This window comes from Dendroctonus ponderosae, unplaced genomic scaffold (genome assembly GCF_020466585.1).
Source record: "Dendroctonus ponderosae isolate FM_Combo_2020 unplaced genomic scaffold, Dpon_F_20191213v2 Dpon_F_20191213_5, whole genome shotgun sequence".
In the NCBI taxonomy this organism is placed as follows: Eukaryota; Metazoa; Arthropoda; class Insecta; order Coleoptera; family Curculionidae; genus Dendroctonus; species Dendroctonus ponderosae.
Genome location: NW_026018715.1, coordinates 2597700 through 2607518, shown reverse-complemented (window position 1 = coordinate 2607518; position 9819 = coordinate 2597700). Strand labels below are relative to the sequence as shown.

At 35.0% G+C, this 9819-nt stretch overlaps 1 protein-coding gene and 1 long non-coding RNA gene across 2 annotated transcripts in view; one reads left to right on the top strand and one right to left on the bottom strand.

Annotated features, from left to right (window-relative positions):
- Positions 1-9819, bottom strand: part of LOC109544355 (cAMP-specific 3',5'-cyclic phosphodiesterase) — a 796409-nt gene that overhangs the window by 752033 nt on the left and 34557 nt on the right. The gene's annotated exons all lie outside the window — the stretch shown is intronic.
- On the top strand, positions 4465-5596 carry LOC125504621. Its single transcript, XR_007281603.1, has 2 exons — positions 4465-4709; positions 5269-5596. It is a non-coding gene; the product is annotated as an uncharacterized LOC125504621 (long non-coding RNA).

Sequence of the window (9819 nt, the reverse complement as noted above, 5' to 3'; positions counted from 1 at the left end):
ATGCGAACCGAGACATCGTGTGCTTGTATTACAACTCAACTAAAGGAGGTATAGATAATATTGACAAACTGGTCACGTATTACAGTGTAAAAAAGAATCTTCGTTGTCCACTTGTAATGTTTTCCAATTTCCTAGATGTAGCATCTGAAACCAAGCAATTAGATACTAAGCCAACACATAATCGTTGAAAATTCCTGCACAATCTTCAAAAACAATTAGTTATTCCAGGTTTTCAAGAGCAATTCATAAATAATAAAAGCATAAAATACTTTCTAGGAGATCTGGAACAGAATTGGTGTTAGAGCTCCCAATAATTATTCTACCCCAACCGTCATATATAGGCTAGTGCAAATAACTTTAAAAAATAAGGAAAAGGGGCAAAGCCCAGGTGGAAATTGTTGAGGTTTCAACTGTAAGAAAAAATAAAATTTAAACACTAAAACACTGGACATGGTGCAATGAAGATGTAGTTTAGGGGTTGAAAACGGTTCTTTAATATTGACGACAATTGTTCGTGGAATATAAGGGTCTTTTTTTAGAAAATGTATATTATTCAATAACTAGTCGTCTCCTGAACTGCGAAAGAACCGCGCTTAATAAATACCAGAAATAACATACTTTTAAAAATTTTCGTGTAAACTAAATCATTTGTGCCCGAGAAAAATTTTAGATTAAAAAAAATAGGTTTTTTGCCTTTTTGACAGTTAATTTGAAGTTATGTCAAAAAGTGTTAAAAACAAAAGTTTTAGATACTTTCATTCTGCAACTCTGCATTAAACGTTTCCCCCTACGAGGTCACGATTCAGCGCAAATCGCAATAAAACGATTTTAACCCCTAAACTGCATCCCCTCTCACAATTTGCAATGTTTTCATGTCTAAAATTTAATTTTTCTTACAGTTGGGACCTCAACAGCATTTTCCACCTGTTAGTTTTTAATTGTAATAAACATCATCTGGCTTACAAAGGCAAAGAAAAAAATCTGGTGGTTAATGAAAAGTAAAATTGTTTGGAAAAAACTTTGCAGCAAATAAATGGATTAATAATGAACTTAAAATCAAGAAATATTTGAAATAAAATGAAAAACATAAAAAAACAAACTCCGCTACCATGACGAGTATTTTCCAAGAGATGTGAAAAATTAAAATAAAGTTTGGATGTGTACTAAACTAACCTTTCAGCTGTATAAAAATCTCACCTGCTAAAAACTGCCAGCTTTGGCATCAGCTTTTAAGATAAATACTTCTCCTGGAAGTTGGGATCGGATTATACGATTATAAAACGGTAATTTTGTGAAAGTTTTTAATTCGCCGTTGCGATATGCGTACTTTGTTGCATTACTATTTTGCTTTTGCGGTGACTGCAAAGCTTTATCTAAAGTGCGCTTTAAATATTCAACGTGCAAACAATGCAATGGTGCTTAAACGCACCAGCTTCTTGAAATTTATGTCCTCTCTAAAGCTATTTTTACTTTTATATTCCGTTTTGGTCAAATCAGTTGAATGTAGAATGTTATCAGTATACTGTGGACGAGTTTACACTTAATTTCAACCATGAACATATTGCAGACACGAAAGCTATGTTACGTATAATTAAAGCACCGGCCTGCAATAAAACAGTTTTCCTTAAGAGAATTTCGTACATTTAATTAACAACTTATTACGCTACGTAACGAAAATTAAATCCGGTAGGTACTTTAATTTCCAGGTCTCAGTATTTTATGAGCAACGTCTACAGATATTCCCTTCAGAAGAGATGTCTCATTTTGAGAAGCAGTTAAAATAAATTTGTGAAATTAACTGAATAGGCGTTCAGCGAACACTTGCGCATGTTTCCTTAGTTTCTTTTCATATTAGACGCAGATACGTGTTATGAATACTTCAATAATTTAAAAAACAGCACTTTTCAGGGTTGGAAATATTATTCGTCGACGTTTCAGACTTTTGGTGGTTTTATTTTCAGATAGTCTACATTCTCCTTCATATTTATTACAATTTTATGAATTGGCATGAACCTGTTTTGCCGATTTGTAGGTGTATTTTTGTTCTATTTCACTCAGTAATAACTGATATTATTATTTATAATTTTGATTATTAAAATATGGATGTTCAAGGCTAGGACGATTAATTTACAACGGTGAAATAAAATGTTTTCAGGAAACTTCATCTATCATTGAACCTATTTTAAAACAGCTCTAAGTTAGGATTTACGACGGAATGATCTGAACTAATTATTTGAATAGTGACTTTCTAAGTTATTAGTCGATTGAAATAGAATTGTTTATTTTTAATTGAGTTAAATTAATATTATGCCTATTGAATTCTTACACAGTATCATCGAATAACAAATTTTACTACACCACCAGAGTATACAGGCTAAGTAACGTATAGATTTTGTTGGCGCTCATAATGAATCATGACGTAACCAAGTAAACTATATCTAGGGGTCCCGCTATACAGGGAGTATAAAAAACGGAACATAAGTTTCTCGTTTCAAATGCAAACCTCTCATTTTGTTGGTTTAGCTATTTGGGCTTTTGCAAAGAAATCTATATAACAAGTAATGGTGAAAGAACCTATGGTCCCATAAGTTGCTACAAAATTTCTCAAAAACTTTTTCGGAAGATAAAATCTTGTTAATATTTGCGAACAATGGAAACTGACTGGCTAATGAAGGACTGAAGTTAAGCACATTCCGGCTTATCTCTATTAACGTTGTATTGTTTTATTATTGATTGTTATGGCGAGTCTTGAGAATTTAGCTAATATGGGAACACAATATTGGTATTAATAAATAGTTACTCAAACGCTACAAACAGAACACAATAATCCACTTTGAACGGCATGTTTTCCTTCGCTCGGGTAGTTCGGATGAATAATAGGGACACATATGCAAATATGCAAGAATTCTAAAGTAGATACTTCTGCCATGGCTTCGGTAATTTAATTCAAATTATTATTTCTCGTAAAACTGAGAAACATTGTGTTTTTGTTTTTGATATATATACATTTTTTTTATTTACAGTTGATAACATTACGTTCTACGATATTTTGTAAACAAAACATGTGTATTGTTCGAAGTCGATATCTCTGACCGTTTTCGAGATTTTTCACATTAAAACATCAAGTCATTTTTTTGAACTAATTGGATATCTATCTATATTGAAGTACTTTTTAAACCCAGTAAAATCTTTGAAAATTATTATTTCATAATAAATGTTCAAAATGATCTCCTCTGACTTCAATACATGTACAAATATCTAAAATGGTGAGAGATATCTACTTCGAACAAGTGCACATTTTTTGTTTAAAAAATATAGTAAAATGTGATTTGACCAACCGTATGACGATTTTCGAAAAGCCCAAAAAAGTTCTGATGTCTTAAATGGCTCCAGACCATTGCAGCTAGCGCCCTCTATAAACTACAAGCCAACCAATAAGGAATTTGAATTTGCCGATCTAAAAACCCCTAAACACAAATTTTTGTGGTACTAGTAAAACCGGTTAAACATGTATTCAGAAGAAACGAAATTTCTATTTAAACTTTGACATTCTGTACCTCGGAATCTATTAACTTTCGGGTAAGACAAATTTGCCTGAAACGCAATATTTTGGCCTAAGCAATATGTCAGTGAATTTTTGGACATTAGTTGAGGACCACCCTGTAAAATAAAAACGAAATTATTATGAAAACGGTTATATTAAGACCTTTTATTTTGGCTTTTAACTAAACATTAGATAGTGGAACTGAAACCACTTCACCTTTTCGTAACCAATAGCTTATTCCAATCAGAAATAACATGAGGAGCCATTAAAATCCTTCATCTCTGCGTATCTAGTTAGTCACAAAATTTTATAATTGTAAGGCTTTGAGACGTATTTGCAGGCTTATGAGCATCAATCCCTTACAGCGCAGAATGGGAGCCATAAAACGGTTATAAAAACCGTCTAAAATGACTGTGCTAAGGCAAGGAGCGAGCATTTTGGCCCTAGCCAGTATTTTGTGCGTCATAAATTGAGGAGCTAACAAGGTTTTGCCATATTTAGTTCATTCAGAAATAGGTGGCTTTGCTGGTGAAACGAACATTTAAATGAAGGTATAGAGCAAAATTGACGTCATTCCTTTTAAGGGGTGATAGGGGGTCACTTCTCTTCGGGGAGATTCTCTTTATTGTTATATAGAAAAATATTGACATTTTTCTTATCGATAATTTTTAGGAGATATTAACAGTTAACAATCGATTTTCAACTTTGTTATTAAGCATTATTTTGATATTGTCCCATGTTTAATTGGTAGCATATTCGAATAGTTTAGCATTCGGAGAGCAAATCGAGGACAAATTACGAATATTTTTGATTTTAAAAAGTTCGCTTCTACCATTTTTTGATGAAAAGTCGAAGCGGCAATGATGTTTTATGTCATTAAAAGATAGTTACAGGTAGATAGCCTTTGCCAATAATAACAATAAAGTGTCAAATGCTGACTTACTTTGAAGCTCCTTTCCCGAGTTTGCGGATATGCGGTTAGTTCTGACGAAATGCCACAGACACAAAGCAGAAGATCTAAGAACTCACATCAATAAATGGCTAGAGGCACTGGAACATTGGCTCCAGGAGGATAGTAGACACAGAGGAACAAGTTTTGGAGATAGTTGCAGCAGAGGCTTCCAGGGGTACTTCGAGCACGACACAGCTACCGATACTTTCGCAGGTACCAAACAAATACGTGTGACACGTATTCCTAAGACGTATCTAAGATACACAGAGCACAAGGATATATTAAACCATTGGCTTACTGAACACCCGTAAAAACGGTGCAGGAGTTAATTAACCGAACAGTAGAAGCTGCTCGACAAGAGTGCAGAGTGCATAATGAGATGATTACACAGACACTAACTGGCTTGGAGATAAATACTGAAATGTATATTTATGTATATTTATTTATATACATATTAATTCGGGGTTATGAGGACAGTAAAAAACAATTTCTCGTTGACAATATTGACATTTGAAAAAAGTACGCTCCCACATTCAACGAATAATGTTACATTTACTGTTTATTCTTGTCTATTTTAATGCCACTCTGTATTTTTTATTGGTTGCCGGAGTTTTCAATAATTATGAAGCAACAGGTATTTACTTAGTGATAATTAGGCAGATTACCTTTAAATACATTGTTGCCGTCTTTCTGATATAGTTTTTTGCAATATTTCGCATTTCTGCAGCTTTTAATAAAAATTGTTTTTTTTTTGTTTTTACTGTACTCCTAGAACACCTTCAAGCAACATCTCCAGAAGAATAACGCCAGTTTTGTTTATCACCCTGTATACGCTCATAATATTGGGATGATGAAGATGACCATATTGGAAGGATACACCTATTACAAGCACATGTTGTTGGCCACAAGGTTGTTGAAAAATGCACAGACAAGAAGACTGAAGAGAGTGACTGACCTACCGGAAAGATTCATGAGTAGTTGACATAGCTTAGAACTAAATATTTAGCAGACCGCATAGCAGCTGCTGAGTCGTCATCTGAACTAGACTATTTTGATGTGAGCTAATCTTTTACAAACTCTATTACATCTATCACACAATTGTGACAAGGTTTTCTTGTTAATTCACTTTCTTCTACATGTAAGTTTCTATTCTGTTCACGTAAATTAACCATAGGCGCATCATCGCAAAATAAAATGAAATGTGACCAAATTGCGGACATAGTTTTAGTGACCAACAATCAAGCGGTGAAGGTTTACAGGATAAATATTTGATCCTTAAACAGCGAGCAGTGGCTTTAATAAAACATCTAAAATACATAATAAAACCACCCGTTCATGCAAAATTCGCATGTGACCAGAAATTAATTTTCATTTTCTCTTGGACAAAGAACCTTCCAGAAAAAAAAACGGAAATGAGCAGATAAATTGAATGTTAAATTGGGATACTTACCTAGACTGTCGGAGGGATAAATGTCACGGAAGGGATTATTAAATTCGAGGAATGTTGTTCAGCGTCGCGTGACAAAAATTGACGAAACCTCTTTTATGGTTCGCAATCGCGATATCAAGAAGTTTTGCAGCCAAAATTTATCTTTCCAGTGGGGGTGAACAGATTCTGTATATTGTTTTATTTTTCTCGACAAAGAGAAGATTTTAGAGAAGGGCTGTTTTGTAATAGTCGGTACATTGCCGGCTAAAATTGCAAAATTGTTTTCGAAAAATTTATTACGATTTCAGTATAAAAAACACATCTTCAAGTATTGTAATTCTCCTGCTTAGATGTAGTTAGATTCGATACACTCATTAAACTGCAAAATCCAGCTGTGGGTAAACGAAAATCCTGACAGCGACAATGATAGGTTTTTAATTATAAATTTCACTTGCTAGCATCCAAAAAGTCTTGTCGTAAGAGGAGAGGAATTTAATTTACTCCTTACCCTACTTCTAAAAAGTGAAAGAAGAAATTAGCAAATAATTATAACTGGCAAATTACGACATGGTGCAGTTTTAAGAATTGTTGTCGCCCTTTGTCGATATTTATTAATTGCAGGATCGTTGATTTTTCTTGGGAAGTCGGGCAGTGGTAAAGAAAAATAAAAAAATTTTAGCTAATATGCTTTTGGCAATCTATTGTCGCCTTCCTCAGGGCTGGAAGACTCATTACACATATTCCAATCAGATATGTTTTGCAATAAAAGGGCATAAAAGTTAAAAACTACAATTGAGAAATACTTACTGCTAATTGTCTCACCATAAGAAGGTCAGGAACCCTCCAGAATATTCTATCTTTTTTTTATACAGATTGATGAAATATTTAATCTTTTAGATACATTGTTTGGTCATAATTTATTTGCCTTGAATTAAACAAAACATTTATTCACGATCCACATGTTTTTCTGCAGAAATAACGCTGAACGAAAACCCTGTATATCTTATTGAGTTGACTTCGACATTTCAACGCTACGCATATGAGTTCGGAATTTCTCCCAAATTTCTACCTTCTTATGCATTACTTTTGTATGAAAAATGTTTAATTTTTAATTCTTTGGGTGTCTGGTGGCTGATTATTGTATATATTTAATTTGTTTCTTTTTTGTTTTGGATTTAATTTGTTTAGTTTACTTAAGTACGTTTATTTGGTTACGTTATAGTAGTTAAGGAGAAAAAGTTGTATATATAGACCAAGAGAGGATGGAACAGACGTGTGAATATGATTGTATTAGCAATCTATCCAATTATGTTTGTTGGATTTATTATATTACATTAAATTGTGTTGTGTATTTACGCGTGGTACTGTTTTATTATCTGTTTTTTGCACCTGTCTATTAGATTGGCGTAATTAGAGCTGAAATCTTCGATGTCCGTTCTTTTGTTGATATATTTATTTTCTATGGATGTTTCTATCATTTCCAGGAAGATTGTTGTTTAATAGTTATAATTATCCAACACTTTGGCTTCGTTCAAGTTCATTATGTGACCTAATTCCGTGTGGTGTTGTACTAGCGCACTTGCTTTTTTCTCCAATCGGCAGTCGCGTTTGTTTTTGGCGTTTCTGTTGTTGAGGATATTTCCTGTTTGCCACGCCATCACAGGCCCCACAAGGTTTTCCACTTTGCCATATCTAGATTTATTTTGCCGATAATTCATTATCGTGCAAAATAATATCTAATTTTGAACCTGATATTTTGAGTTTCACTATTGCATCTTTGAAAAGATATTAAATTTTAGACGATACCCTTAATGGTAAAATTTTCAGAAAAACTATTTTTTCTTCAGAAACAGATAGAGTAGGGTAAAAAACGTGTTCAAACAATATTTGAACATTTGTATTAATACGAAAGAGTAGTTGGGGTTGTGACCGTCTCAATGGAAATTTCGGACACGGGGTGTCAGTTCTGAGACATCTCGGGCCATTTACCAATGCGCCCTTTTTTTAGTGCTAAAACTGAGAAATCCGCATCTCCGGTTATAGCAGATATTTGACCATAGTGAAATGTATGGCGAGCAATTGTTTCACAGGCAATTTCGAATCAAAGACGGGTTGGGTTGAGCTCAAGGGAGGGGACATTCCACACCCTGAGAAAACAATGCATTTCGCTCGGCATGTGGTCAAATTTTTACACTTGGCCTGCGTTGTGTCAACTACCATTATGAGCCAAGTGTGATGATGCAAAACGCAACACAGCCATTTGGGAAAACCCGAAATTACTTTCACCCTGTACCTTTGATTCCACCCCCACCAGGTCGACAAGACCAATGGGGCAGAGAATTCACGCTATAATGCACACAAACTCCGAACCAAGAGTCGAACGGTCGAACGCTCGATCAACACACGCAAACCCAAGACACAGACTCGAACGGTCGAAGAGTCGCACACACAGTCGAACACACAGTCATATAGACACAAGTCGAACAAAGTCGCACGAAAGGTCGATCAACACAAAAATCCAAGACACAGAGTCAAACGATCGAAGAGTTACAGTGAGTTATCCCAACCGAAAACTAATCGTAGTCGAAAAAACTGTCCCTAAAAATCACGCCAACAGACTCGAAAGTGGTTACCAGGCACACACGCACACTCGTGAACATCGAAGATTCAGTCTCCTTGTGAAATCAGCCTAAGTTACGTAATATGACAATTGAGCTCGACTACTCACAATTCTTGGTTAGTGTACAGCCATACTGCGCAGCCCATTCACTCACGCTTAGACAATAAACGGCCTTTACCAGTGCTAGTTAGGCACATTGGGATCGCCCGAGCTTTATTATTTCCTGCAGCTACGTCCATCTGGACCCACCAAACACTCGTCCCTCAACAATCGCATTGGTTCTTCAAAACGCGGAAAGTCCCTCCCCTTTTACTGGTCTTGCAAGCCGACTCATTTAGCCTAGCAAGATCATTACACCTTGGTCCAAAGATCGGGATCACTACATGTCAGTCCATTGATCTGGATCGCGACAATTTGCTCCTACCCTGCAAGCTGAATTTCTACATTTTGATCCTTCAGGCCGGATCACTACATTTTGGTCCTACGAGCTGGACCTCTACAAAATGTTTCACGAAAGTTATTGGAAATGAAGACAGGAACACGAAAAAACGTTATACAGGGTATTCCGTTTAAAATAAGTAAGTTTGATAAAACTTACGGCATAACCGAAAGTCGCATAATGTCGCTGTTATTTCAACTGAAAAAGAGCGTCTACGAAACTCCAATTATCCAAAGTTCCTGGGTTCAAATCGCATTACTTCCCGAAATATTCTAATGGACGCTGACAGTGAGACATCCTGTATATAATATTTGTCTCATAGTCTCCAAGTGAGTCTCTACATCTTCAATGCCTGAAAAGTAATAACGCCTATTTGAATCAGCATCTGGGTGTCATAATGCATCTGAACGCTCTGTGAAAATCTGGCATATTGCACGTCCCAACAATTGAAGTTACGAGGCTTCATTTTAATTCTCATCAACTTATAATATTTACTACCATAACAAAATTTGTGCAATAATTTAAAAGTGGTAATGAATGAATGGCTTTTTAATTAATAAGTTGCGCGTCATACCAATACAAATTATGAATAAAATATTTTATTATTGTTTGAAATTATTAAAAATCTGTGAGTGAAACAGTAAAATGGCTTAAGTCCGCTGAAGAGGATATAATTGAAGTTATCGAATCTGAAATTTTTGAAAGTGCTTTGTGAAAAGTAAGATTTGTGATTTAGCATTTTTATATTAGACTATGAAGGCTTTCACGGCCGGTCAGATTACATTTAGAAATGTTTTCCGGGCTTTGAAGCCGTGGTCTATCGGAATTTCTTCCT